Genomic DNA, 24,688 nt, shown 5'->3' on the forward strand with positions numbered 1-24,688 from the left:
CAAGGGCATTTGCTAAATAGCTGGTGTGTGTGCAACAATATACTGAAAGGTCAATTATATTGTGCAGCTTATCTCACCACCTGTAGTTATTTAGGTGAAAGCTCCAAAATGCTTGCCTAATATGTCTGTTTATCCAAAAGGAAGTAAAAAGGGAGAGCTAGAAAGATAGCATTGCATCACATTACATGGCAATGCAATGCACAGTTGCTGAAGTTGAACCAAAATGAGCTTGTAATCTGGCTTCTGCAACTTTGAACATGAAAAATCCAATGAGGAGAAGAAAAGCAAAGCCAAAGAGTCCATCCCAAAATCCGACAAACAAGCAAAATGAACAAAAAACATTGAATTCAATTCTTTCTGATTTTAGAAACTGCATTAAAGAAGGGGTGCACCGGTCCTGGAGATACTGCAATACCAGGTCAATGCGTGGAGTGGACAGAGCAAGCTCTTTTTCCATCTCCCTGTTCTAAAAATCCATTTAATATATGGTCCCCAGATAGGGGACGTATCAGATATTAAACTGATAAGAACAGATACTACACTTGATCTTAGCCAAAAGGCCGAGAAGCGATAACCAGAATTGGTTTCAAACTACGGAGCCACCCAAGGATCCTGAAAAGTCCATTTGTGGAGATGAGCTCCTGGACTCCCGTTAAGAAGACATGTTGTCAACCTCTAGATCCCTTACATGCCTGCACTTTTCGGCTTGCTGCTGCTGCAATCCACGCGTTTTAGATCTGCATAACTCCACCTCTTTAAACACAGCACCTTCACCCCCTGCTGTTCCCACCCGCCTCAACACCGTTGGAAGGGAGGAGAACCAATTAAGGCGGGGGGTGGGGTGGAACGAGCAGCTGTCTACCCTTAGCAGGAGGGCTCCTGATTACATACCTCTCCTGCTGCTGCTGCTGGCTGTCCAGCAGCAGACTGAAGGTGGCTGCTGCTGTGCACAGGTATATAAAGGCTCAGAGCCTATTATGACACGCGCAGCCAGCGTTCCATTGCCACATTCCATCTACTGCAGGCAGGATACCTGGCTGGCTGAATGTCGCTGAGAAGCTCACAGAGACCGCCATAAGCAACAGTTTAACAGAATGCCACAGACTAATCAACCAAACTTTTTGGGTTGGGTTCTCTTTTATAGTCTGCAGGCATTAAATGAAAGAAGTCAGTGTTCCAGCAGAAGGAGACAACGTTTCAGAAAAGGCATTGTAGCAAACCAAAAAAGAAATTTTAAGCGCAGCAGAGTAACCAGCGCACATACCTGTTAGCTCAGGTGAGTTTAAAAGGCTGCTGTTGATAACAAGGGCATTTGCTAAATAGATGGTGTGTGTGCAACAATATACTGAAAGGTCAATTATATTGTGCAGCTTATCTCACCACCTGTAGTTATTTAGGTGAAAGCTCCAAAATGCTTGCCTAATATGTCTGTTTATCCAAAAGGAAGTAAAAAGGGAGAGCTAGAAAGATAGCATTGCATCACATTACATGGCAATGCAATGCACAGTTGCTGAAGTTGAACCAAAATGAGCTTGTAATCTGGCTTCTGCAACTTTGAACATGAAAAATCCAATGAGGAGAAGAAAAGCAAAGCCAAAGAGTCCATCCCAAAATCCGACAAACAAGCAAAATGAACAAAAAACATTGATTTCAATTCTTTCTGATTTTAGAAACTGCATTAAAGAAGGGGTGCACCGGTCCTGGAGATACTGCAATACCAGGTCAATGCGTGGAGTGGACAGAGCAAGCTCTTTTTCCATCTCCCTGTTCTAAAAATCCATTTAATATATGGTCCCCAGATAGGGGACGTATCAGATATTAAACTGATAAGAACAGATACTACACTTGATCTTAGCCAAAAGGCCGAGAAGCGATAACCAGAATTGGTTTCAAACTACGGAGCCACCCAAGGATCCTGAAAAGTCCATTTGTGGAGATGAGCTCCTGGACTCCCGTTAAGAAGACATGTTGTCAACCTCTAGATCCCTTACATGCCTGCACTTTTCGGCTTGCTGCTGCTGCAATCCACGCGTTTTAGATCTGCATAACTCCACCTCTTTAAACACAGCACCTTCACCCCCTGCTGTTCCCACCCGCCTCAACACCGTTGGAAGGGAGGAGAACCAATTAAGGCGGGGGGTGGGGTGGAACGAGCAGCTGTCTACCCTTAGCAGGAGGGCTCCTGATTACATACCTCTCCTGCTGCTGCTGCTGCTGGCTGTCCAGCAGCAGACTGAAGGTGGCTGCTGCTGTGCACAGGTATATAAAGGCTCAGAGCCTATTATGACACGCGCAGCCAGCGTTCCATTGCCACATTCCATCTACTGCAGGCAGGATACCTGGCTGGCTGAATGTCGCTGAGAAGCTCACAGAGACCGCCATAAGCAACAGTTTAACAGAATGCCACAGACTAATCAACCAAACTTTTTGGGTTGGGTTCTCTTTTATAGTCTGCAGGCATTAAATGAAAGAAGTCAGTGTTCCAGCAGAAGGAGACAACGTTTCAGAAAAGGCATTGTAGCAAACCAAAAAAGAAATTTTAAGCGCAGCAGAGTAACCAGCGCACATACCTGTTAGCTCAGGTGAGTTTAAAAGGCTGCTGTTGATAACAAGGGCATTTGCTAAATAGATGGTGTGTGTGCAACAATATACTGAAAGGTCAATTATATTGTGCAGCTTATCTCACCACCTGTAGTTATTTAGGTGAAAGCTCCAAAATGCTTGCCTAATATGTCTGTTTATCCAAAAGGAAGTAAAAAGGGAGAGCTAGAAAGATAGCATTGCATCACATTACATGGCAATGCAATGCACAGTTGCTGAAGTTGAACCAAAATGAGCTTGTAATCTGGCTTCTGCAACTTTGAACATGAAAAATCCAATGAGGAGAAGAAAAGCAAAGCCAAAGAGTCCATCCCAAAATCCGACAAACAAGCAAAATGAACAAAAAACATTGAATTTAATTCTTTCTGATTTTAGAAACTGCATTAAAGAAGGGGTGCACCGGTCCTGGAGATACTGCAATACCAGGTCAATGCGTGGAGTGGACAGAGCAAGCTCTTTTTCCATCTCCCTGTTCTAAAAATCCATTTAATATATGGTCCCCAGATAGGGGACGTATCAGATATTAAACTGATAAGAACAGATACTACACTTGATCTTAGCCAAAAGGCCGAGAAGCGATAACCAGAATTGGTTTCAAACTACGGAGCCACCCAAGGATCCTGAAAAGTCCATTTGTGGAGATGAGCTCCTGGACTCCCGTTAAGAAGACATGTTGTCAACCTCTAGATCCCTTACATGCCTGCACTTTTCGGCTTGCTGCTGCTGCAATCCACGCGTTTTAGATCTGCATAACTCCACCTCTTTAAACACAGCACCTTCACCCCCTGCTGTTCCCACCCGCCTCAACACCGTTGGAAGGGAGGAGAACCAATTAAGGCGGGGGGTGGGGTGGAACGAGCAGCTGTCTACCCTTAGCAGGAGGGCTCCTGATTACATACCTCTCCTGCTGCTGCTGCTGCTGGCTGTCCAGCAGCAGACTGAAGGTGGCTGCTGCTGTGCACAGGTATATAAAGGCTCAGAGCCTATTATGACACGCGCAGCCAGCGTTCCATTGCCACATTCCATCTACTGCAGGCAGGATACCTGGCTGGCTGAATGTCGCTGAGAAGCTCACAGAGACCGCCATAAGCAACAGTTTAACAGAATGCCACAGACTAATCAACCAAACTTTTTGGGTTGGGTTCTCTTTTATAGTCTGCAGGCATTAAATGAAAGAAGTCAGTGTTCCAGCAGAAGGAGACAACGTTTCAGAAAAGGCATTGTAGCAAACCAAAAAAGAAATTTTAAGCGCAGCAGAGTAACTAGCGCACATACCTGTTATCCCAGGTGAGTTTAAAAGGCTGCTGTTGATAACAAGGGCATTTGCTAAATAGCTGGTGTGTGTGCAACAATATACTGAAAGGTCAATTATATTGTGCAGCTTATCTCACCACCTGTAGTTATTTAGGTGAAAGCTCCAAAATGCTTGCCTAATATGTCTGTTTATCCAAAAGGAAGTAAAAAGGGAGAGCTAGAAAGATAGCATTGCATCACATTACATGGCAATGCAATGCACAGTTGCTGAAGTTGAACCAAAATGAGCTTGTAATCTGGCTTCTGCAACTTTGAACATGAAAAATCCAATGAGGAGAAGAAAAGCAAAGCCAAAGAGTCCATCCCAAAATCCGACAAACAAGCAAAATGAACAAAAAACATTGAATTCAATTCTTTCTGATTTTAGAAACTGCATTAAAGAAGGGGTGCACCGGTCCTGGAGATACTGCAATACCAGGTCAATGCGTGGAGTGGACAGAGCAAGCTCTTTTTCCATCTCCCTGTTCTAAAAATCCATTTAATATATGGTCCCCAGATAGGGGACGTATCAGATATTAAACTGATAAGAACAGATACTACACTTGATCTTAGCCAAAAGGCCGAGAAGCGATAACCAGAATTGGTTTCAAACTACGGAGCCACCCAAGGATCCTGAAAAGTCCATTTGTGGAGATGAGCTCCTGGACTCCCGTTAAGAAGACATGTTGTCAACCTCTAGATCCCTTACATGCCTGCACTTTTCGGCTTGCTGCTGCTGCAATCCACGCGTTTTAGATCTGCATAACTCCACCTCTTTAAACACAGCACCTTCACCCCCTGCTGTTCCCACCCGCCTCAACACCGTTGGAAGGGAGGAGAACCAATTAAGGCGGGGGGTGGGGTGGAACGAGCAGCTGTCTACCCTTAGCAGGAGGGCTCCTGATTACATACCTCTCCTGCTGCTGCTGCTGGCTGTCCAGCAGCAGACTGAAGGTGGCTGCTGCTGTGCACAGGTATATAAAGGCTCAGAGCCTATTATGACACGCGCAGCCAGCGTTCCATTGCCACATTCCATCTACTGCAGGCAGGATACCTGGCTGGCTGAATGTCGCTGAGAAGCTCACAGAGACCGCCATAAGCAACAGTTTAACAGAATGCCACAGACTAATCAACCAAACTTTTTGGGTTGGGTTCTCTTTTATAGTCTGCAGGCATTAAATGAAAGAAGTCAGTGTTCCAGCAGAAGGAGACAACGTTTCAGAAAAGGCATTGTAGCAAACCAAAAAAGAAATTTTAAGCGCAGCAGAGTAACCAGCGCACATACCTGTTAGCTCAGGTGAGTTTAAAAGGCTGCTGTTGATAACAAGGGCATTTGCTAAATAGATGGTGTGTGTGCAACAATATACTGAAAGGTCAATTATATTGTGCAGCTTATCTCACCACCTGTAGTTATTTAGGTGAAAGCTCCAAAATGCTTGCCTAATATGTCTGTTTATCCAAAAGGAAGTAAAAAGGGAGAGCTAGAAAGATAGCATTGCATCACATTACATGGCAATGCAATGCACAGTTGCTGAAGTTGAACCAAAATGAGCTTGTAATCTGGCTTCTGCAACTTTGAACATGAAAAATCCAATGAGGAGAAGAAAAGCAAAGCCAAAGAGTCCATCCCAAAATCCGACAAACAAGCAAAATGAACAAAAAACATTGATTTCAATTCTTTCTGATTTTAGAAACTGCATTAAAGAAGGGGTGCACCGGTCCTGGAGATACTGCAATACCAGGTCAATGCGTGGAGTGGACAGAGCAAGCTCTTTTTCCATCTCCCTGTTCTAAAAATCCATTTAATATATGGTCCCCAGATAGGGGACGTATCAGATATTAAACTGATAAGAACAGATACTACACTTGATCTTAGCCAAAAGGCCGAGAAGCGATAACCAGAATTGGTTTCAAACTACGGAGCCACCCAAGGATCCTGAAAAGTCCATTTGTGGAGATGAGCTCCTGGACTCCCGTTAAGAAGACATGTTGTCAACCTCTAGATCCCTTACATGCCTGCACTTTTCGGCTTGCTGCTGCTGCAATCCACGCGTTTTAGATCTGCATAACTCCACCTCTTTAAACACAGCACCTTCACCCCCTGCTGTTCCCACCCGCCTCAACACCGTTGGAAGGGAGGAGAACCAATTAAGGCGGGGGGTGGGGTGGAACGAGCAGCTGTCTACCCTTAGCAGGAGGGCTCCTGATTACATACCTCTCCTGCTGCTGCTGCTGCTGGCTGTCCAGCAGCAGACTGAAGGTGGCTGCTGCTGTGCACAGGTATATAAAGGCTCAGAGCCTATTATGACACGCGCAGCCAGCGTTCCATTGCCACATTCCATCTACTGCAGGCAGGATACCTGGCTGGCTGAATGTCGCTGAGAAGCTCACAGAGACCGCCATAAGCAACAGTTTAACAGAATGCCACAGACTAATCAACCAAACTTTTTGGGTTGGGTTCTCTTTTATAGTCTGCAGGCATTAAATGAAAGAAGTCAGTGTTCCAGCAGAAGGAGACAACGTTTCAGAAAAGGCATTGTAGCAAACCAAAAAAGAAATTTTAAGCGCAGCAGAGTAACCAGCGCACATACCTGTTAGCTCAGGTGAGTTTAAAAGGCTGCTGTTGATAACAAGGGCATTTGCTAAATAGATGGTGTGTGTGCAACAATATACTGAAAGGTCAATTATATTGTGCAGCTTATCTCACCACCTGTAGTTATTTAGGTGAAAGCTCCAAAATGCTTGCCTAATATGTCTGTTTATCCAAAAGGAAGTAAAAAGGGAGAGCTAGAAAGATAGCATTGCATCACATTACATGGCAATGCAATGCACAGTTGCTGAAGTTGAACCAAAATGAGCTTGTAATCTGGCTTCTGCAACTTTGAACATGAAAAATCCAATGAGGAGAAGAAAAGCAAAGCCAAAGAGTCCATCCCAAAATCCGACAAACAAGCAAAATGAACAAAAAACATTGAATTTAATTCTTTCTGATTTTAGAAACTGCATTAAAGAAGGGGTGCACCGGTCCTGGAGATACTGCAATACCAGGTCAATGCGTGGAGTGGACAGAGCAAGCTCTTTTTCCATCTCCCTGTTCTAAAAATCCATTTAATATATGGTCCCCAGATAGGGGACGTATCAGATATTAAACTGATAAGAACAGATACTACACTTGATCTTAGCCAAAAGGCCGAGAAGCGATAACCAGAATTGGTTTCAAACTACGGAGCCACCCAAGGATCCTGAAAAGTCCATTTGTGGAGATGAGCTCCTGGACTCCCGTTAAGAAGACATGTTGTCAACCTCTAGATCCCTTACATGCCTGCACTTTTCGGCTTGCTGCTGCTGCAATCCACGCGTTTTAGATCTGCATAACTCCACCTCTTTAAACACAGCACCTTCACCCCCTGCTGTTCCCACCCGCCTCAACACCGTTGGAAGGGAGGAGAACCAATTAAGGCGGGGGGTGGGGTGGAACGAGCAGCTGTCTACCCTTAGCAGGAGGGCTCCTGATTACATACCTCTCCTGCTGCTGCTGCTGCTGGCTGTCCAGCAGCAGACTGAAGGTGGCTGCTGCTGTGCACAGGTATATAAAGGCTCAGAGCCTATTATGACACGCGCAGCCAGCGTTCCATTGCCACATTCCATCTACTGCAGGCAGGATACCTGGCTGGCTGAATGTCGCTGAGAAGCTCACAGAGACCGCCATAAGCAACAGTTTAACAGAATGCCACAGACTAATCAACCAAACTTTTTGGGTTGGGTTCTCTTTTATAGTCTGCAGGCATTAAATGAAAGAAGTCAGTGTTCCAGCAGAAGGAGACAACGTTTCAGAAAAGGCATTGTAGCAAACCAAAAAAGAAATTTTAAGCGCAGCAGAGTAACCAGCGCACATACCTGTTATCCCAGGTGAGTTTAAAAGGCTGCTGTTGATAACAAGGGCATTTGCTAAATAGCTGGTGTGTGTGCAACAATATACTGAAAGGTCAATTATATTGTGCAGCTTATCTCACCACCTGTAGTTATTTAGGTGAAAGCTCCAAAATGCTTGCCTAATATGTCTGTTTATCCAAAAGGAAGTAAAAAGGGAGAGCTAGAAAGATAGCATTGCATCACATTACATGGCAATGCAATGCACAGTTGCTGAAGTTGAACCAAAATGAGCTTGTAATCTGGCTTCTGCAACTTTGAACATGAAAAATCCAATGAGGAGAAGAAAAGCAAAGCCAAAGAGTCCATCCCAAAATCCGACAAACAAGCAAAATGAACAAAAAACATTGAATTCAATTCTTTCTGATTTTAGAAACTGCATTAAAGAAGGGGTGCACCGGTCCTGGAGATACTGCAATGCCAGGTCAATGCGTGGAGTGGACAGAGCAAGCTCTTTTTCCATCTCCCTGTTCTAAAAATCCATTTAATATATGGTCCCCAGATAGGGGACGTATCAGATATTAAACTGATAAGAACAGATACTACACTTGATCTTAGCCAAAAGGCCGAGAAGCGATAACCAGAATTGGTTTCAAACTACGGAGCCACCCAAGGATCCTGAAAAGTCCATTTGTGGAGATGAGCTCCTGGACTCCCGTTAAGAAGACATGTTGTCAACCTCTAGATCCCTTACATGCCTGCACTTTTCGGCTTGCTGCTGCTGCAATCCACGCGTTTTAGATCTGCATAACTCCACCTCTTTAAACACAGCACCTTCACCCCCTGCTGTTCCCACCCGCCTCAACACCGTTGGAAGGGAGGAGAACCAATTAAGGCGGGGGGTGGGGTGGAACGAGCAGCTGTCTACCCTTAGCAGGAGGGCTCCTGATTACATACCTCTCCTGCTGCTGCTGCTGCTGGCTGTCCAGCAGCAGACTGAAGGTGGCTGCTGCTGTGCACAGGTATATAAAGGCTCAGAGCCTATTATGACATGCGCAGCCAGCGTTCCATTGCCACATTCCATCTACTGCAGGCAGGATACCTGGCTGGCTGAATGTCGCTGAGAAGCTCACAGAGACCGCCATAAGCAACAGTTTAACAGAATGCCACAGACTAATCAACCAAACTTTTTGGGTTGGGTTCTCTTTTATAGTCTGCAGGCATTAAATGAAAGAAGTCAGTGTTCCAGCAGAAGGAGACAACGTTTCAGAAAAGGCATTGTAGCAAACCAAAAAAGAAATTTTAAGCGCAGCAGAGTAACCAGCGCACATACCTGTTAGCTCAGGTGAGTTTAAAAGGCTGCTGTTGATAACAAGGGCATTTGCTAAATAGATGGTGTGTGTGCAACAATATACTGAAAGGTCAATTATATTGTGCAGCTTATCTCACCACCTGTAGTTATTTAGGTGAAAGCTCCAAAATGCTTGCCTAATATGTCTGTTTATCCAAAAGGAAGTAAAAAGGGAGAGCTAGAAAGATAGCATTGCATCACATTACATGGCAATGCAATGCACAGTTGCTGAAGTTGAACCAAAATGAGCTTGTAATCTGGCTTCTGCAACTTTGAACATGAAAAATCCAATGAGGAGAAGAAAAGCAAAGCCAAAGAGTCCATCCCAAAATCCGACAAACAAGCAAAATGAACAAAAAACATTGAATTTAATTCTTTCTGATTTTAGAAACTGCATTAAAGAAGGGGTGCACCGGTCCTGGAGATACTGCAATACCAGGTCAATGCGTGGAGTGGACAGAGCAAGCTCTTTTTCCATCTCCCTGTTCTAAAAATCCATTTAATATATGGTCCCCAGATAGGGGACGTATCAGATATTAAACTGATAAGAACAGATACTACACTTGATCTTAGCCAAAAGGCCGAGAAGCGATAACCAGAATTGGTTTCAAACTACGGAGCCACCCAAGGATCCTGAAAAGTCCATTTGTGGAGATGAGCTCCTGGACTCCCGTTAAGAAGACATGTTGTCAACCTCTAGATCCCTTACATGCCTGCACTTTTCGGCTTGCTGCTGCTGCAATCCACGCGTTTTAGATCTGCATAACTCCACCTCTTTAACCCCTTAAGCCCCGCGGGTGGTTTGCACGTTAATGACCGGGCCAATTTTTACAATTCTGACCACTGTCACTTTATGAGGTAATTACTCTGGAACGCTTCAACGGATCCCCCTGATTCTGAGACTGTTTTTTCGTGACATATTGTACTTCATGATTGTGGAAAAATTTCTTCGATATCACTTGCGTTTATTTGTGAAAAAAACAGAAATTTGGCGAAAATTTTGAAAATTTTGCAATTTTCAAAATTTGAATTTTTAAGCCCTGAAATCAGAGCGATATGTCACACAAAAGAGTTAATAAATAACATTTCCCACATGTCTACTTTACATCAGCACAATTTTGGAACCAAAATTTTTTTTTGTTAGGGAGCTATAAGGGTTAAAAGTTGACCAGCGATTTCTCATTTTTCCAACAAAATTTACAAAACCATTTTTTTAGGGACCACATCACATTTGAAGTCACTTTGAGAGGTCTTTATGACAGAAAATACCCAAAAGTGACACCATTCTAAAAACTGCACCCCTCAAGGTGCTCAAAACCACATTCAAGAACTTTATTAACCCTTCAGGTGCTTCACAGGAATTTTTTGAATGTGGAAGAAAAAAATGAACATTTAACTTTTTTCACAAAAATGTTAATTTAGACCCAATTTTTTTTATTTTCACAGGGGTAACAAGAAAAAATGGACCCCAAAATTTGTTGTGCAATTTCCCCTGGGCACGCAGATACCCAATATTTGGGGAAAAAATACTGTTTGGGCGCACGGCAGGGCTTGGAAGGGAAGGAGCGCTATTTGACTTTTTGATTGTAAAATTTGCTTGAATAATTAGCGGACGCCATGTTGTGTTTGGAGAGCCCATGTGTGCCCAAACTTTGGAGCTCCCCCACAAGTGACCCCATTTTGGAAACTAGACCCCCCAAGGCACCTTTCTAGATGCATAGTGAGCACTTGGAACCCCCAGGTGCTTCACAAATTGATTCGTAACAATGAAAAAGTGAAAAAAAAAAACAGTTTTTCATTTTTATGAATCAATTTGTGAAGCACCTGAGTGTTCCAAGTGCTCACAATGCATCTAGATAGGTGCCTTGGGGGGTCTAGTTTCCAAAATGGGGTCACTTGTGGGGGAGCTCCAATGTTTGGGCACACAGCGGCTCTCCAAACGCAACATGGTGTCGCTAACAATTTGAGCCGATTTTCCGTTAAATTTGTTAGAGGACACCATGTTGCATTTAGAGAGTCCCTGTGTGCCCAAACATTGGAGCTCCCCCACAAGTGACCCCATTTTGGAAACTAGACCCCCCAAGGCACCTATCTAGATGCATAGTGAGCACTTGGAACCCCCAGGTGCTTCACAAATTGATTCGTAACAATGAAAAAGTGAAAAAAAAAACACTTTTTCATTTGTATGAATCAATTTGTGAAGCACCTGAGGGTTCCAAGTGCTCACTATGCATCTAGATAGGTGCCTTGGGTGGTCTAGTTTCCAAAATGGGGTCACTTGTGGGGGAGCTCCAATATTTGGGCACACAGCGGCTCTCTAAATGCAACATGGTGTCCGCTAACAAATTTAACGCAAAATTGGCTCAAATTGTTAGCGACACCATGTTGCGTTTGGAGAGCTGCTGTGTGCCCAAACATTGGAGCTCCCCCACAAGTGACCCCATTTTGGAAACTAGACCCCCCAAGGCACCTATCTAGATGCATAGTGAGCACTTGGAACCCCCAGGTGCTTCACAAATTGATTCGTAACAATGAAAAAGTGAAAAAAAAAACACTTTTTCATTTTTACGAATTAATTTGTGAAGCACCTAGGGGTTCCAAGTGCTCACTATGCATCTAGATAGGTGCCTTGGGGGGTCTAGTTTCCAAAATGGGGTCACTTGTGGGGGAGCTCCAATGTTTGGGCACACAGGGACTCTCTAAATGCAACATGGTATCCGCTAACAAATTGAATGGAAAATCGGCTCAAATTGTTAGCGGACGCCACATTGCGTTTGGAGAGCCCCTCTGTGCCCAAACTTTGGAGCTCCCCCACAAGTGACCCCATTTTGGAAACTAGACCCCCCAAGGCACCTTTCTAGATGCATAGTGAGCACTTGGAACCCCCAGGTGCTTCACAAATTGATTCGTAATAATGAAAAAGTGAAAAAAAAAACACTTTTTCATTTTTACGAATTAATTTGTGAAGCACCTAGGGGTTCCAAGTGCTCACTATGCATCTAGATAGGTGCCTTGGGGGGTCTAGTTTCCAAAATGGGGTCACTTGTGGAGGAGCTCCAATGTTTGGGCACACAGGGACTCTCCAAATGCAACATGATATCCGCTAACAATTTGAGCCGACAATTTGTTAGCGGATATCATGTTGCATTTGGAGAGTCCCTGTGTGCCCAAACATTGGAGCTCCCCCACAAGTGACCCCATTTTGGAAACTAGACCCCCCAAGGCACCTATCTAGATTCATAGTGAGCACTTGGAACCCCAGGTGCTTCACAAATTGATTCATAAAAATGAAAAAGTGTTTTTTTTTTCACTTTTTCATTTTTACGAATCAATTTGTGAAGCACCTGGGGGTTCCAAGTGCTCACTATGCATCTAGAAAGGTGCCTTGGGGGGTCTAGTTTCCAAAATGGGGTCACTTGTGGGGGAGCTCCAAAGTTTGGGCACAGAGGGGCTCTCCAAACGCAATGTGGTGTCCGCTAACAATTTGAGCCGATTTTCCATTTAATTTGTTAGCGGATACCATGTTGCATTTAGAGAGTCCCTGTGTGCCCAAACATTGGAGCTCCCCCACAAGTGACCCCATTTTGGAAACTAGACCCCCCAAGGCACCTATCTAGATTCATAGTGAGCACTTGGAACCCCAGGTGCTTCACAAATTGATTCATAAAAATGAAAAAGTGTTTTTTTTTTCACTTTTTCATTTTTACGAATCAATTTGTGAAGCACCTGGGGGTTCCAAGTGCTCACTATGCATCTAGAAAGGTGCCTTGGGGGGTCTAGTTTCCAAAATGGGGTCACTTGTGGGGGAGCTCCAAAGTTTGGGCACAGAGGGGCTCTCCAAACGCAATGTGGTGTCCGCTAACAATTTGAGCCGATTTTCCATTCAATTTGTTAGCGGACACCATGTCGCGTTTGGAGAGCCCGTGATGTGCCTAAACAGTGGAGCTCCCCCACAAGTGTCCCCATTTTGGAAACTATACCCCTCAAAGATTTTATTAAGGTGTATAGTGAACATTTTGAACCCAGAGGTACGGCACATTATTTGTTTACATTAGGTCATCATATTGAATAAGTTTTCATTATTCTTGAGCGCAAGTGCTCGCTACTTGAGTTTGCATCGGGTACTCAGGTATGCACCATGTACAGCGTGTGCTCGAGTGACATGCTCGAGTCCCTGCTCCGCATGTTTCACGGTTATTAGACACCCAAAAAAAAACATGCGGGGATCGCTCGTGCATGGCAGGCAATCCCCGTAAAGTTTTTTGGCCGCGAAGCATATGGGGCAGAGACTCGAGCATGTCACTCAAATACCCACGATACTAAATGCATACCAGAGCACCCGATGCAAACTCAAGTAGCAAGCACTTGCTCTCAACACTAGTCGCCATATCGTCATCTTTTTTTCTTACTTTTGAAAAAAATCCCAACCCCAGCCCTAACCCTAGCACAACCCTAGCCCCAGCACAACCCTAGCCCCAGCACAACCCTAGCCCCAGCACAACCCTAGCCCCAGCACAACCCTAGCCCCAAACCCAGCCCTAACCCTAGCCCAATCCTAACTCAAGAGTTTATTTTTGACGCCGTTCCTTGTGCGGTATAAGTGATTAGACGACTTTATTCTTCGGGTCGGTGTGATTACAGCAATGCCAGAATCATATGGGGTTTTTATGACTGACAGCTGTCACACACTAAAAGACGCATTTTTTGTAAAATCTAGTTTTTGCATCGCCATATTTTGAGAGCTATAATTTTTCCAAATTTTGGCAGACAGTCATGTGACGGCTCGTTTTTTGCGGGATGACTTGACGTTGTTATTGGTGCCATTTTCAGGCACGTGACATTTTTTGATCGCTTTCTATTCCGATTTTTGGGAGGCAGAATAAACAAAAACCAACAATTCAGGAATTGTTTTTTTTTTTTTTTTTTTATTCTGTTCCGCGTGTGGTAAAATTGATGAGGCAGCTTTACTCTTCGGGTCAGTACGTTTACAGCGGTACCACATTTGTATAATTTTTCTATGTTTTGGCGCTTATACACAATAAAAGCTATTTTATAGAAAAAAATATTTTTTAGTATCGCTTTATTCTGAGAGCTATAACTTTTTTATTTTTCGGCTGATGGAGCTATATGGCGGCTTGTTTTTTGCGGGACGAGATGACGTTTTCAGCGGTATCATTTTTATTTATATGCGTCTTTTTGATCGCGTGTTATTCCACTTTTTGTTTGGCGGTATGGTGATAAAGCATTGTTTTTTGCTTGGTTTTTTTTATTTTTTTTTTACCGTGTTCACTGAAGGGGTTAACTAGTGGGAAAGTTTTATAGGTCAGGTTGTTCCGGACGCGGCGATACCAAATATGTGTACTTTTATTGTTTTTTTTTTATTTTTTTTATAATAATATTTATTGATGGGTACATTATATTTTTATTTTTGGTGTATTATTTTTTTTATTTTTTTATAATATTTTTGCACATTTTTTTTTTTTTTTTTTCCACTTTCACACAGTTTATACACTTTATTACTTTGTCCCACTCTGGGACTTTCACTTTTTTTTTTCTGATCGCCTGCATGGCACAGGAATGGAGCACCATCCCTATGCCATGAAGGCTGTCAGAAGTGCACAGTGTGAAGATTGCTTGGAGATGCACTGCGCATGTCCAAGCAATCTTCCTGCTCTCTGGTGACCCGGATGTTGTCATGACGACATCGGGTCGTCATGGCAACACCCGGGAAGCCTTTGCAGACTGCGCTGGAAGCCGGAAGAGGAGGTGAGTATCGGCGATCACCTCCCCTTGCCCCCGCAATGCCGCGATCGACTTCGATCGACTTCGATCGCAGCATCGCGGGGGTTAATGTGCTGGGAGCGGTGCGTGACCGCTCCCTGCACATAGTACCGGGTGTCAGCTATGACAATCAGCTGACACCCGGCGGCGATCGCGCCCGCACAGCCTGTGTGCGCGCGCGATCGCCATGACGTACTAATACGGGTCTGGCTCTTAAGTCCCAGGGCACAGACGCGTATTAGTACGTCAGATGTTATTAAGGGGTTAAACACAGCACCTTCACCCCCTGCTGTTCCCACCCGCCTCAACACCGTTGGAAGGGAGGAGAACCAATTAAGGCGGGGGGTGGGGTGGAACGAGCAGCTGTCTACCCTTAGCAGGAGGGCTCCTGATTACATACCTCTCCTGCTGCTGCTGCTGCTGGCTGTCCAGCAGCAGACTGAAGGTGGCTGCTGCTGTGCACAGGTATATAAAGGCTCAGAGCCTATTATGACACGCGCAGCCAGCGTTCCATTGCCACATTCCATCTACTGCAGGCAGGATACCTGGCTGGCTGAATGTCGCTGAGAAGCTCACAGAGACCGCCATAAGCAACAGTTTAACAGAATGCCACAGACTAATCAACCAAACTTTTTGGGTTGGGTTCTCTTTTATAGTCTGCAGGCATTAAATGAAAGAAGTCAGTGTTCCAGCAGAAGGAGACAACGTTTCAGAAAAGGCATTGTAGCAAACCAAAAAAGAAATTTTAAGCGCAGCAGAGTAACCAGCGCACATACCTGTTAGCTCAGGTGAGTTTAAAAGGCTGCTGTTGATAACAAGGGCATTTGCTAAATAGATGGTGTGTGTGCAACAATATACTGAAAGGTCAATTATATTGTGCAGCTTATCTCACCACCTGTAGTTATTTAGGTGAAAGCTCCAAAATGCTTGCCTAATATGTCTGTTTATCCAAAAGGAAGTAAAAAGGGAGAGCTAGAAAGATAGCATTGCATCACATTACATGGCAATGCAATGCACAGTTGCTGAAGTTGAACCAAAATGAGCTTGTAATCTGGCTTCTGCAACTTTGAACATGAAAAATCCAATGAGGAGAAGAAAAGCAAAGCCAAAGAGTCCATCCCAAAATCCGACAAACAAGCAAAATGAACAAAAAACATTGAATTCAATTCTTTCTGATTTTAGAAACTGCATTAAAGAAGGGGTGCACCGGTCCTGGAGATACTGCAATACCAGGTCAATGCGTGGAGTGGACAGAGCAAGCTCTTTTTCCATCTCCCTGTTCTAAAAATCCATTTAATATATGGTCCCCAGATAGGGGACGTATCAGATATTAAACTGATAAGAACAGATACTACACTTGATCTTAGCCAAAAGGCCGAGAAGCGATAACCAGAATTGGTTTCAAACTACGGAGCCACCCAAGGATCCTGAAAAGTCCATTTGTGGAGATGAGCTCCTGGACTCCCGTTAAGAAGACATGTTGTCAACCTCTAGATCCCTTACATGCCTGCACTTTTCGGCTTGCTGCTGCTGCAATCCACGCGTTTTAGATCTGCATAACTCCACCTCTTTAAACACAGCACCTTCACCCCCTGCTGTTCCCACCCGCCTCAACACCGTTGGAAGGGAGGAGAACCAATTAAGGCGGGGGGTGGGGTGGAACGAGCAGCTGTCTACCCTTAGCAGGAGGGCTCCTGATTACATACCTCTCCTGCTGCTGCTGCTGCTGGCTGTCCAGCAGCAGACTGAAGGTGGCTGCTGCTGTGCACAGGTATATAAAGGCTCAGAGCCTATTATGACATGCGCAGCCAGCGTTCCATTGCCACATTCCATCTACTGCAGGCAGGATACCTGGCTGGCTGAATGTCGCTGAGAAGCTCACAGAGACCGCCATAAGCAACAGTTTAACAGAATGCCACAGACTAATCAACCAAACTTTTTGGGTTGGGTTCTTTTTTATAGTCTGCAGGCATTAAATGAAAGAAGTCAGTGTTCCAGCAGAAGGAGACAACGTTTCAGAAAAGGCATTGTAGCAAACCAAAAAAGAAATTTTAAGCGCAGCAGAGTAACCAGCGCACATACCTGTTAGCTCAGGTGAGTTTAAAAGGCTGCTGTTGATAACAAGGGCATTTGCTAAATAGATGGTGTGTGTGCAACAATATACTGAAAGGTCAATTATATTGTGCAGCTTATCTCACCACCTGTAGTTATTTAGGTGAAAGCTCCAAAATGCTTGCCTAATATGTCTGTTTATCCAAAAGGAAGTAAAAAGGGAGAGCTAGAAAGATAGCATTGCATCACATTACATGGCAATGCAATTGCAATGCACAGTTGCTGAAGTTGAACCAAAATGAGCTTGTAATCTGGCTTCTGCAACTTTGAACATGAAAAATCCAATGAGGAGAAGAAAAGCAAAGCCAAAGAGTCCATCCCAAAATCCGACAAACAAGCAAAATGAACAAAAAACATTGAATTCAATTCTTTCTGATTTTAGAAACTGCATTAAAGAAGGGGTGCACCGGTCCTGGAGATACTGCAATACCAGGTCAATGCGTGGAGTGGACAGAGCAAGCTCTTTTTCCATCTCCCTGTTCTAAAAATCCATTTAATATATGGTCCCCAGATAGGGGACGTATCAGATATTAAACTGATAAGAACAGATACTACACTTGATCTTAGCCAAAAGGCCGAGAAGCGATAACCAGAATTGGTTTCAAACTACGGAGCCACCCAAGGATCCTGAAAAGTCCATTTGTGGAGATGAGCTCCTGGACTCCCGTTAAGAAGACATGTTGTCAACCTCTAGATCCCTTACATGCCTGCACTTTTCGGCTTGCTGCTGCTGCAATCCACGCGTTTTAGATCTGCATAACTCCACCTCTTTAAACACAGCACCTTCACCCCCTGCTGTTCCCACCCGCCTCAACACCGTTGGAAGGGAGGAGAACCAATTAAGGCGGGGGGTGGGGTGGAACGAGCAGCTGTCTACCCTTAGCAGGAGGGCTCCTGATTACATACCTCTCCTGCTGCTGCTGCTGCTGGCTGTCCAGCAGCAGACTGAAGGTGGCTGCTGCTGTGCACAGGTATATAAAGGCTCAGAGCCTATTATGACACGCGCAGCCAGCGTTCCATTGCCACATTCCATCTACTGCAGGCAGGATACCTGGCTGGCTGAATGTCGCTGAGAAGCTCACAGAGACCGCCATAAGCAACAGTTTAACAGAATGCCACAGACTAATCAACCAAACTTTTTGGGTTGGGTTCTCTTTTATAGTCTGCAGGCATTAAATGAAAGAAGTCAGTGTTCCAGCAGAAGGAGACAACGTTTCAGAAAAGGCATTGTAGCAAACCAAAAAAGAAATTTTAAGCGCAGCAGAGTAACCAGCGCACATACCTGTTAGCTCAGGTGAGTTTAAAAGGCTGCTGTTGATAACAAGGGCATTTGCTAAATAGATGGTGTGTGTGCAACAATATACTGAAAGGTCAATTATATTGTGCAGCTTATCTCACCACCTGTAGTTATTTAGGTGAAAGCTCCAAAATGCTTGCCTAATATGTCTGTTTATCCAAAAGGAAGTAAAAAGGGAGAGCTAGAAAGATAGCATTGCATCACATTACATGGCAATGCAATGCACAGTTGCTGAAGTTGAACCAAAATGAGCTTGTAATCTGGCTTCTGCAACTTTGAACATGAAAAATCCAATGAGGAGAAGAAAAGCAAAGCCAAAGAGTCCATCCCAAAATCCGACAAACAAGCAAAATGAACAAAAAACATTGAATTCAATTCTTTCTGATTTTAGAAACTGCATTAAAGAAGGGGTGCACCGGTCCTGGAGATACTGCAATACCAGGTCAATGCGTGGAGTGGACAGAGCAAGCTCTTTTTCCATCTCCCTGTTCTAAAAATCCATTTAATATATGGTCCCCAGATAGGGGACGTATCAGATGTTAAACTGATAAGAACAGATTTTTTTTAATTTGGCTATCCCCTGCAGAGGGATAAAACCGTTTATTAAAACTTTAACAAATTACAAGCATAATTAAACAAATACCAAACGTTAAAAGACAAATGAAATTTACAAAACAAAAAAATACAAAGATTTTAAATAATTAGGTTCCATTGGTCAACAAGCCATTTTTTGGAAATATGTGCATTCTTCTTTTTGTCAATTAAATAATAAGTATACATTTCACATAAACATAAACTTAAAACATCATTCACTGATAAAACATCTTGTTTAAAAATAGCAATGTTGCGCGCTTTCCAGAGAGATGACTTGGCGCAGTTCACTGTCTTCCAAGCCATTGTGTACTGGTCCATTGTGGGGCATTCCATAAGTCCGTATAGCACAGTTTTATATGTAAAGTCCTTGAGGTCTGCCACCCTTTCCAGTAGGTGGAGCAGTCTTCTCCAGAAATCCTTTGCAAAATTACATGTCCATAATAGATGTTCCACCGTTTCCTCGTCTTGGCATCCGGCTCTTGGGCAGATGGCAGACCTCACAAATCCTCTTCTGTATTGGAATGCCCGGCAAGGAAGACAGCGGTGCATGCAACTCCAAGCCAGATCTCTCTGTTCATTAAAAAGATAAAAAACGTTAATCATTTTCCAGATAGACATAGATTTGTCATCATCATATCTGTCAACATTACATATTTCCTCACTTTTACGTATTTCTTTAATTAGTTTCTTACTATTTCTTAATTCCTCTATTTTCTTAGTCCCTAAATTAAAATCGGACACTATTTTCCTTAAAATCTCATAATGCGTCGACAAATTAAAAGCATGGGGCACAGATATATTAACTTCATACCATCCAAACTTTCTCATAAAAAATCCTGTATTAAAACGCATAAAAAAGGACCAATAGTGATTCTTAAAAAGGGCATTAAAACAGTAAACGAACAGATGGATTAAAAGAAACCTATTAAAATCTGGAAAATCTTTACCACCTTTTACTTTTGATTTCATCACGATTTCTCTTTTCAGCTTTTCCATTTTTGAGTTCCAAAAGAAGGTAAAACAGGTTTTGGTTATCTTTTTTAAAACATTAACAGGCGGGGGGAAAACCATGCTAAGATACAATAAAAGAGGTAAAATCACCATCTTTAAAACCAATACTTTACCCTCCATTGTAAGTCTCCTCATGTTCCACATACATATTTTCGTATTTACTTTCTGTGTAACTGTTTCCCAACTATTATAACCATCATTATTTTCAGTGAATGATATACCTAAAATGGAAATGGATTCGGAGACATTAATTGGTACATCACGTAAAATCATCCCCCCAACACTTAAAATGTTACACTTATTAAAATTGATTTTAAAACCAGAAGCTAGACAAAAGGATTGCACTTGATGGAGAGTGGCCGTAAGTGATGGTGCATCTGTACACAAGACCGCCACGTCATCCATGTAGCCTACAACCTTGGCCTCCAAACCACCGCTTCCAGGCAGAGGGACACCGCATATCTGTTTATTTTGGCGTATTGCACATAACATTGGTTCCAGTGCACAGATAAACAGTAGGGGGGACAGAGGGCATCCCTGTTTCACCCCTGACCGTAAAAATACCTCTTGTGTCTTAAAACCATTCACTAAAATCTTACTTGTACAATCCTTGTAAAATGCTTTAAGCGATAGTAAAAACCCTTCTGGTATGCCCATTTTCTCTAAAACTTTAAAAAGATAAAAGTGTGAGACACGGTCAAATGCTTTTTCAAAATCAATAGATAAAATCGCCATTTTCCCCTTTCTGTCTTTCACATCCTCAATACAGTCTTTCACTAAATTCAGATTGTCCCATATACTGCGCCCCGGCACCCCACACACTTGATTAGAATGAATAACTTTGCTGATGACTTCTTTTAGACGATTTGCACAAATTTTAGCCATTATTTTATAGTCACAATTTAAAAGTGTTATTGGTCTCCAGTTTTCTAATTTTGATTTATCACCTTTTTTGTATAGGAGGGAGACTTCACCTTTCTTCCAGGAATTTAATAAAACCTTATTATTAAAAACCTCAGTAAACAAATAAAACAAATCATCTTTTAAAATATCATAAAAACATACATAAAATTCTATTGGGATGCCATCAGGACCAGGGACCTTTCCAGTTTTAAAACTTTTAATAGTTTTTAACACTTCTTGTTCCGTTAAAACTTGGGATAAAAACTCTTGGGATGCGGGATCTAAAACAGCTGTTAGTCCTTGCAGCGAATCATCCATTAATTTATTATCTATATTTTTTCCATTAAAAAGATTAGAAAAAAAAACCTCAACTTTACCCAGCATATTTTTTATATTATTCTCACCATCTATATGGTCAATTATCACTTTTTCTTTTTTATTTTTCCTAAAAAAATATCTGGAACACTTTTCATTTTCTTCTATATGTTGTACTCTAGAACGAAAAATGATCTCTTTTCCTTTTTGTTCTAGCCATTTTGAAATCTCTTCTTTTAAGTTTGAAATATCAACTTGTACATCTATCCCATTGTCTCTGAGCTTAAATAATGTTTGTAGGCGGGTATTTAAAATTCTATATTCTTCATATTTTTCTTTGGCTCTACATATACTCTTTTTAATAAAAAAGTCTTTTATTTTTACTTTCATTCTATCCCACCATACACTCATAGTCTCATTTGTTTTTTTCCCTTTTCTACATTTCCTATAAAACTCAATAAAATCTGATAAAATCTGCGGGTCGGTTAAAAGGGATACGTTCATTTTCCAGCTTTTCTTACCACATTTTTTGTTGTCATTTACTTTTATGGTAAAGGATAAAAGTTTATGGTCTGAAAATATATTAGCTAAAACTTCACATTTGGCAGGTATTGTTTTATCTGAACCAAAAATACAATCAATCCTAGAGCTACAATTAGCATTGCTCCAAGTGAAACCGGCGTCCTCTGGGCTGTCACTATGACACTCTTTATATATGTCTATCAATTTAGCATCTTTGACTATATCATGTAGCATACCTGAGGTTTTATCGTAGTTCCTGCTTACAGAGCTGGAGCGCCGGTTTTCACCTTTTAAAACACAATTAAAATCCCCTGCTAAGATAAAAGGTTCAGAGTTATTAATAAATAATGGTAAAAGATCAAGCATTTCGGCTCTTTCATTTTTCTCTGGGGATCCATAAAAATTTAAAAACTGCCATCTAATACCATCACTAAAAGCTTTTACTAATAAAATACGACCTGGTAAAATTTCCTGAATAAAATCAATTAAAACGTTCCCTTTAAAAAGTATGGCTACACCCGCTGATCCTGCAGCATTCGATCCGGACCAGACAGATGGCCCACACTTCCACTCATCTTTATATTTTTGATATGACATTTCATGTGGGATATTACATTCTTGCAGAAAAAATACAGATGCAGTAAAACACGTAAAAAAATTAAAAAGAGCAGTTCTTCTCGTGTTAGATTTTATGCCTCTCACGTTGAGGGAAATACCTTTCAGTTCAGCCATCATTAGAAAATGTAGAAATTTTACTTAGGTAACTAAGAGCAACGGATTTACCTGTCCGATGAACCTGATCAGACCACTGGGCTTGCGCCTCCCTCCTCATCTGATAGTATCGTCACGAGAGTCTCCGTGGAGGAGGAAAGATTACCACATTTATATAAACCCGACGCTACACTGGCATAGCTCGGAGGGCTGGCTGGCAGAACCCGCTGGGTCTCCATTGGCTGGCCATGCAGTTCCTCATCAGGTGGGTCCCCGAGGGGTTCCGCCGCCCCTGTTTGACCTGTAGAAGGTCGTCCTATAGGAGGAGGTTGCGCACAAGGCAGAGCCTCTGACTCTTCAGAGGCAGCAAGATCCCGGTCCCCACCTGTAGCAGCGGAGACCGAAACCCCTGAGGGTCCAGCGTCCACGTCCCCTTCTGGAGAAGTGTCCATCTGTTCACCTCCTGCTGCCTCCTCCGAACCACCCTTTTTCTTTTTCTTAGGACCCACCTTTATCCACTCAGCGCCCTCAGCACTAGGAGACCCAGACTGGGCATGGGCTTCTGTGTCGGCCTTTTGCCGGTCCCTTTTGACCTTACCAGTAGTGCCCTTCTGCTCCTTCTCAGCCCTCCTTTTGGACTCCCGCAGGTCCTGCAGCCAGGTTTTGGGATTTGGTATTTTACCTGTCATAGACTCTGGAGACACTTCACTATTTGGTACGCCCTTATTGTCTCCAGAGGCTCCAGGTTGTTGTTCCTCCTCCTGAGGGGTGGTCTGATCTTTTGGTCCTTGGTCGGACGTCTTGGACTTCCCCTTTTGCTCATCTTCCCGAAATCTGTGAGGGCAAGAAAAATAAAAGTGACCTGGAGTCTGGCAAAAACTGCATTTCTTTTCCTTAGGGCATTCTTTTGTCTCATGTTCTTCACTAGCACAATTTCTACATGATACATGACAGTTTTCTTTTGAATGACCATAGCGCCCACAATTTCTGCAATATACTGGCATCCCAGAAAAGAAGAAATCCCCATTTGTTTGCCCAATTTTGAAACGGGCAGGGGGGAGCCGTATACCACCTGGTGTATTTGGATCTCTTGTACACTTCACAAGGAATTTCCACTTAGATGTCCATATGTTATATTCGTTTAATATCTTCCCAATACATTTAACACTTTTAAAATAAATTGCTAGAAATGACATTACTTCTGGAGCAGAAACAAAGGGCGAAAATATTTTTACAATAACCAGTCTTACCTCATCCAGGACGTGCTCAACAATTTGTATCCCTTTCAAAACAGGACTATTTTCAACTTTTTTTAACTTTTCTAGTACATCTCTAAAAATACCTTCTCCGGTGAATGTGATGTCATAGTCACCTCTTCTGGGATAATCCTGGATGGAGAGAATTTCATTCCTTTGTACGCCAAGAATGTTCCTGAGCACGTCCTGGACTACATACCCTAATTTCCTCATATCCGAGCCACCCGCCGTGAAGTGAACTCGGATAGAGTTTTTTAGCCTCGCATAAAGAGGCACGAGGTTAGGGTCAACCTCCATGGAAAAACGCAACAAGGTTGCAAATTGCAGCCGCTTGCAATCTGCGCTCCCAGTGTTCTTGCAGCGAAAAACACCTGGAAGCTGGGGGATCGCAACTCGTTACCCTGGGACTAAGCCCTCTCCCTAATAGCAGCAAGCAGGCTAAGTCCACCAAAGTGGACGATCCTGCCAGGCCAAGGAGAGGGGTACCCGAGTGCCCTTCAACCACAATCTCCTGCAATAAAGCACTTGATCTTAGCCAAAAGGCCGAGAAGCGATAACCAGAATTGGTTTCAAACTACGGAGCCACCCAAGGATCCTGAAAAGTCCATTTGTGGAGATGAGCTCCTGGACTCCCGTTAAGAAGACATGTTGTCAACCTCTAGATCCCTTACATGCCTGCACTTTTCGGCTTGCTGCTGCTGCAATCCACGCGTTTTAGATCTGCATAACTCCACCTCTTTAAACACAGCACCTTCACCCCCTGCTGTTCCCACCCGCCTCAACACCGTTGGAAGGGAGGAGAACCAATTAAGGCGGGGGGTGGGGTGGAACGAGCAGCTGTCTACCCTTAGCAGGAGGGCTCCTGATTACATACCTCTCCTGCTGCTGCTGCTGCTGGCTGTCCAGCAGCAGACTGAAGGTGGCTGCTGCTGTGCACAGGTATATAAAGGCTCAGAGCCTATTATGACACGCGCAGCCAGCGTTCCATTGCCACATTCCATCTACTGCAGGCAGGATACCTGGCTGGCTGAATGTCGCTGAGAAGCTCACAGAGACCGCCATAAGCAACAG

General features: G+C 43.3%; 11 non-coding genes across 11 annotated transcripts; all 11 read right to left on the minus strand.

Annotated features, from left to right (window-relative positions):
• Positions 1-381: 381 nt before the first annotated feature.
• Positions 382-572, minus strand: LOC141179274 (U2 spliceosomal RNA). The gene has a single exon (XR_012255305.1). It is a non-coding gene; the product is annotated as a U2 spliceosomal RNA (small nuclear RNA).
• Positions 573-1,684: 1,112 nt separating this feature from the next.
• LOC141179275 (U2 spliceosomal RNA) lies at positions 1,685-1,875 on the minus strand. The gene has a single exon (XR_012255306.1). It is a non-coding gene; the product is annotated as a U2 spliceosomal RNA (small nuclear RNA).
• A 1,115-nt stretch (positions 1,876-2,990) lies between these two features.
• Positions 2,991-3,181, minus strand: LOC141179276 (U2 spliceosomal RNA). Its single transcript, XR_012255307.1, has one exon. It is a non-coding gene; the product is annotated as a U2 spliceosomal RNA (small nuclear RNA).
• A 1,115-nt stretch (positions 3,182-4,296) lies between these two features.
• Positions 4,297-4,487, minus strand: LOC141179277 (U2 spliceosomal RNA). The gene has a single exon (XR_012255308.1). It is a non-coding gene; the product is annotated as a U2 spliceosomal RNA (small nuclear RNA).
• Positions 4,488-5,599: 1,112 nt separating this feature from the next.
• LOC141179278 (U2 spliceosomal RNA) lies at positions 5,600-5,790 on the minus strand. The gene has a single exon (XR_012255309.1). It is a non-coding gene; the product is annotated as a U2 spliceosomal RNA (small nuclear RNA).
• A 1,115-nt stretch (positions 5,791-6,905) lies between these two features.
• LOC141179279 (U2 spliceosomal RNA) lies at positions 6,906-7,096 on the minus strand. Its single transcript, XR_012255310.1, has one exon. It is a non-coding gene; the product is annotated as a U2 spliceosomal RNA (small nuclear RNA).
• A 1,115-nt stretch (positions 7,097-8,211) lies between these two features.
• On the minus strand, positions 8,212-8,402 carry LOC141179439 (U2 spliceosomal RNA). The gene has a single exon (XR_012255454.1). It is a non-coding gene; the product is annotated as a U2 spliceosomal RNA (small nuclear RNA).
• Positions 8,403-9,517: 1,115 nt separating this feature from the next.
• LOC141179281 (U2 spliceosomal RNA) lies at positions 9,518-9,708 on the minus strand. The gene has a single exon (XR_012255311.1). It is a non-coding gene; the product is annotated as a U2 spliceosomal RNA (small nuclear RNA).
• Positions 9,709-16,092: 6,384 nt separating this feature from the next.
• LOC141179282 (U2 spliceosomal RNA) lies at positions 16,093-16,283 on the minus strand. Its single transcript, XR_012255312.1, has one exon. It is a non-coding gene; the product is annotated as a U2 spliceosomal RNA (small nuclear RNA).
• A 1,121-nt stretch (positions 16,284-17,404) lies between these two features.
• On the minus strand, positions 17,405-17,595 carry LOC141179283 (U2 spliceosomal RNA). The gene has a single exon (XR_012255313.1). It is a non-coding gene; the product is annotated as a U2 spliceosomal RNA (small nuclear RNA).
• Positions 17,596-18,710: 1,115 nt separating this feature from the next.
• Positions 18,711-18,897, minus strand: LOC141179780 (U2 spliceosomal RNA). The gene has a single exon (XR_012255752.1). It is a non-coding gene; the product is annotated as a U2 spliceosomal RNA (small nuclear RNA).
• Positions 18,898-24,688: the final 5,791 nt, after the last annotated feature.

Source organism: Phyllobates terribilis, unplaced genomic scaffold (genome assembly GCF_046119375.1).
Source record: "Phyllobates terribilis strain yellow unplaced genomic scaffold, ASM4611937v1 Scaffold_30__1_contigs__length_15301838, whole genome shotgun sequence".
In the NCBI taxonomy this organism is placed as follows: Eukaryota; Metazoa; Chordata; class Amphibia; order Anura; family Dendrobatidae; genus Phyllobates; species Phyllobates terribilis.